This window comes from Schistocerca serialis, unplaced genomic scaffold (genome assembly GCF_023864345.2).
Source record: "Schistocerca serialis cubense isolate TAMUIC-IGC-003099 unplaced genomic scaffold, iqSchSeri2.2 HiC_scaffold_1175, whole genome shotgun sequence".
Lineage (NCBI taxonomy): Eukaryota > Metazoa > Arthropoda > Insecta > Orthoptera > Acrididae > Schistocerca > Schistocerca serialis.
The window spans coordinates 150001-155000 of record NW_026047376.1 but is presented as its reverse complement, the minus strand read 5'-3'; the positions used below and the strand labels follow the sequence as shown (position 1 = coordinate 155000).

Genomic DNA, 5000 nt, shown 5'->3' with positions numbered 1-5000 from the left:
TATCGGAATTAACCAGACAAATCGCTCCACCAACTAAGAACGGCCATGCACCACCACCCACCGAATCAAGAAAGAGCTATCAATCTGTCAATCCTTCCGGTGTCCGGGCCTGGTGAGGTTTCCCGTGTTGAGTCAAATTAAGCCGCAGGCTCCACTCCTGGTGGTGCCCTTCCGTCAATTCCTTTAAGTTTCAGCTTTGCAACCATACTTCCCCCGGAACCCAAAAGCTTTGGTTTCCCGGAGGCTGCCCGCCGAGTCATCGGAGGAACTGCGGCGGATCGCTGGCTGGCATCGTTTATGGTTAGAACTAGGGCGGTATCTGATCGCCTTCGAACCTCTAACTTTCGTTCTTGATTAATGAAAACATACTTGGCAAATGCTTTCGCTTCTGTTCGTCTTGCGACGATCCAAGAATTTCACCTCTAACGTCGCAATACGAATGCCCCCGCCTGTCCCTATTAATCATTACCTCGGGTTCCGAAAACCAACAAAATAGAACCGAGGTCCTATTCCATTATTCCATGCACACAGTATTCAGGCGGGCTTGCCTGCTTTAAGCACTCTAATTTGTTCAAAGTAAACGTGCCGGCCCACCGAGACACTCACTCAAGAGCACCCTGGTAGGATTGCAACGGGGTCCGCCTCGGGACGCACGAGCACGCACGAGGCGCGTCGCACGCCTTCAGCTCGCCCCACCGGCAGGACGTCCCACGATACATGCCAGTTAAACACCGACGGGCGGTGAACCAACAGCGTGGGACACAAATCCAACTACGAGCTTTTTAACCGCAACAACTTTAATATACGCTATTGGAGCTGGAATTACCGCGGCTGCTGGCACCAGACTTGCCCTCCAATAGATACTCGTTAAAGGATTTAAAGTGTACTCATTCCGATTACGGGGCCTCGGATGAGTCCCGTATCGTTATTTTTCGTCACTACCTCCCCGTGCCGGGAGTGGGTAATTTGCGCGCCTGCTGCCTTCCTTGGATGTGGTAGCCGTTTCTCAGGCTCCCTCTCCGGAATCGAACCCTGATTCCCCGTTACCCGTTACAACCATGGTAGGCGCAGAACCTACCATCGACAGTTGATAAGGCAGACATTTGAAAGATGCGTCGCCGGTACGAGGACCGTGCGATCAGCCCAAAGTTATTCAGAGTCACCAAGGCAAACGGACCGGACGAGCCGACCGATTGGTTTTGATCTAATAAAAGCGTCCCTTCCATCTCTGGTCGGGACTCTGTTTGCATGTATTAGCTCTAGAATTACCACAGTTATCCAAGTAACGTGGGTACGATCTAAGGAACCATAACTGATTTAATGAGCCATTCGCGGTTTCACCTTAATGCGGCTTGTACTGAGACATGCATGGCTTAATCTTTGAGACAAGCATATGACTACTGGCAGGATCAACCAGGGAGCTGCGTCAACTAGAGCTGAGCAGCCGGCCGCCCGGGAGTGTGTCCCGGGGGCCCGCGCGAACACGCAAGCGTCCGCTCAATTATTCTGCAAACAGGAGGAGGCTGAGCTCCCCTGCACCATACACCTCGAAACCCTCTCAGGTCCCGGCGGCGCGCAGCGCCGTCCTAAGTACTTGGTCGGGTTCGAGAGAGGCGCAATCGCCCGGGGTTTGGCGAGTAGACGCTTTAGGTGCGACCACCCGTGCTCCCAACTGAGCTTGCCGCTGCCGACAGAGGCCCGGGAGCGTGCTGTCGTGGCATTGCCGGCGGGAGACAACACGCGCCACCTACGGTGACCGGCAGCTCCAACGCCAGCGCCACAGAAGGACAAAAGCCCCACTTGGGTGCCGAAGCGAACTCTCCCAGCACAGCGCACGCGCCAACACGTCCGCACAGCTGCGATACAAACCACCTGCGAGAACCGCAGAGGCGACCGAGCAGCAGACGGCGTCGCGGCGCCGAGCGCCGGGCGGCGGCGCATCCTCAGCGCACACAGTCCTCAATCGGACCAGCACACTGCAGATGTCCACCGCGCTTCGCACCGGGCCCGCGAGGACCTACTTTGGCCGCACGGCGCCGCGTGCAGGGTGCGCCGGCGCGCAGCTGCGCCGCCTGCCGCCTCCGTCGGCCGGCGCGCCTGCCACTGGCCGCCCCCACCAGCCGGCTGTAGCGCGTGCGCCCACGCACCGCGCGGCCAGCACGCCGGGAGGCCCCCCCTCACCGGCCGGGGACGGTCCCACCCAGCCACCGCCGCGTATCGCTTCACACCCAGATGCCATTCACGTTCGTGGGCATGGTGGGTATCGCTGGAACAACCGGTTGGTAGCTCAACCGATCGTCGCCATCACTGATTCACCTCTAGCGAGAACAACCGCACCACAACGGTTTACCAGTTGTTCATTTGCGTAACGTCACCAGCAAACGTAGGCGTCCATCGCCATTTGCAAATTCAACGATTGTTGCATGCCTGTGTCAGGTGTCACGACACACTATGTCTGCCCACATACACGCAACAACATGTGCACGCTTCGCGAACACGTGGAAGGTGGCCCCCGTACGTATGCGATGTCCATTGCGCGAACGACTGTCAACCGGCCTCTGTCGCATGTCGCAGATGTGGAACGCAGTGCACCATGCTATCACGGTGTGTGAGAAGAGACGACTACGTCTGACAACACGCGCCACTACATCAACAGACGGCTCATGCTGATCGCCATCCAGGGCATACCACACTGCAATCCAGCTCTTATAGGGAGACGACACGTAGCTGAGTGCACAACATTTGGACCGCATGGTTCGCCGTTGTTGGCGCAGTCGTTGTACGGTCACATGTACCACGATGTATCATTCAGTACATGAGGACCAATGTGCAGTACAGTGTGTGATTTGGACGTACAACATCAGCGGACAGTTGACACAGGCCGTACCACAGCGTAGGCTAAGTGCTTCGCCATGCGAATGCCAATGAACAACTGCAAATGCCAATGAACAACTGCAAAGGGCATTGAGCATGTACGTCCTGCTGCCATCCACATTACAGTGTATAGCTGCAAGGTGTTTAACATGAAGCGATACACTGGGGACCGGGCAGTGCGAGTAGCAAACTATATTGCGGGGGTTGCAGTTAGGCAACACTACACTAATTTAACGCGTCGTATGACAATTACAGAGCAGGTTAAGGCCCAACGTGTGTTGGGTTAAGGCCCAACGTGTGTTGGGTTAAGGCCCAACGTGTGTTGGGTTAAGGCCCAACGTGTGTTGGGTTAAGGCCCAACGTGTGTTGGGTTAAGGCCCAACGTGTGTTGGGTTAAGGCCCAACGTGTGTTGGGTTAAGGCCCAACGTGTGTTGGGTTAAGGCCCAACGTGTGTTGGGTTAAGGCCCAACGTGTGTTGGGTTAAGGCCCAACGTGTGTTGGGTTAAGGCCCAACGTGTGTTGGGTTAAGGCCCAACGTGTGTTGGGTTAAGGCCCAACGTGTGTTGGGTTAAGGCCCAACGTGTGTTGGGTTAAGGCCCAACGTGTGTTGGGTTAAGGCCCAACGTGTGTTGGGTTAAGGCCCAACGTGTGTTGGGTTAAGGCCCAACATAGGTTGGGTTAAGGCCCAACATAGGTTGGGTTAAGGCCCAACATAGGTTGGGTTAAGGCGCAACATAGGTTGGGTTAAGGCGCAACATAGGTTGGGTTAAGGCGCAACATAGGTTGGGTTAAGGCGCAACATAGGTTGGGTTAAGGCGCAACATAGGTTGGGTTAAGGCGCAACATAGGTTGGGTTAAGGCGCAACATAGGTTAGGTTAAGTTGCAACATAGGTTAGGTTAAGGCGCAACATAGGTTAGGTTAAGGCGCAACATAGGTTAGGTTAAGGCGCAACATAGGTTAGGTTAAGGCGCAACATAGGTTAGGTTAAGGCGCAACATAGGTTAGGTTAAGGCGCAACATAGGTTAGGTTAAGGCGCAACATAGGTTAGGTTAAGGCGCAACATAGGTTAGGTTAAGGCGCAACATAGGTTAGGTTAAGGCGCAACATAGGTTAGGTTAAGGCGCAACATAGGTTAGGTTAAGGCGCAACATAGGTTAGGTTAAGGCGCAACATAGGTTAGGTTAAGGCGCAACATAGGTTAGGTTAAGGCGCAACATAGGTTAGGTTAAGGCGCAACATAGGTTAGGTTAAGGCGCAACATAGGTTAGGTTAAGGCGCAACATAGGTTAGGTTAAGGCGCAACATAGGTTAGGTTAAGGCGCAACATAGGTTAGGTTAAGGCGCAACATAGGTTAGGTTAAGGCGCAACATAGGTTAGGTTAAGGCGCAACATAGGTTAGGTTAAGGCGCAACATAGGTTAGGTTGAGGCACAATATAGGTTAGGTTGAGGTACCGTATAGGTTAGGTTAAGGTACAGTATAGTTTAGGTTAAGGTACAGTATAGTTTAGGTTAAGGTACAGTATAGTTTAGGTTAAGGTACAGTATAGTTTAGGTTAAGGTACAGTATAGTTTAGGTTAAGGTACAGTATAGTTTAGGTTAAGGTACAGTATAGTTTAGGTTAAGGTACACATTGTTGTATGGAAAGGTGTAATGGGGGGGGGGGGGGGGGGCGGCCGGTCGGTTTGTTGATTGTGATTATAGTAAGTGGATGCCTGCGGCATCATCTGATTTGCCACGTCAGGATGCACCTTTGGCTCATGACAGGCGGCGCTCCGATTCCATGCTTGTGGCAGACCTGTGTCTTTCATTCCTGCCATTGTTTGTGTGCTGTGAGAGGAGGCAGTATTGTGATGTTGGGTGCACCCCTGTGTAGGACATGTGTGGGTGTTGGTGGCTTAGCTGAGCAATGGTGGTTGTCGGGGGGGTGGGATATTCCGTTTTCTGAGTGGACCTCCCAGTCTGGTTATGACAGTGTGGATTGTCTCATGTGGCGGAGAGGATGCACTGGGTGTTGTTCCATGCTGGTGCTTACATATTGTCTGTGTGCGTGTTACAGGCGGAGAGTAGTGCGTGATAAGAGTGTGTGGCTGCCGTGTGGTTGTGATTGTGAGCAGAGTCT

General features: G+C 53.5%; 1 non-coding gene across 1 annotated transcript in view; it reads right to left on the bottom strand.

Annotated features, from left to right (window-relative positions):
- The window catches only part of LOC126433870 (small subunit ribosomal RNA), a 1910-nt gene extending 490 nt beyond the window's left edge, over positions 1 to 1420 (bottom strand). The window contains exon 1 of the ribosomal RNA XR_007578813.1: positions 1 to 1420. This exon is cut by the window's left edge and continues 490 nt beyond it. This is a non-coding gene — a ribosomal RNA (small subunit ribosomal RNA).
- Between the last annotated feature and the right edge of the window lie 3580 nt (positions 1421 to 5000).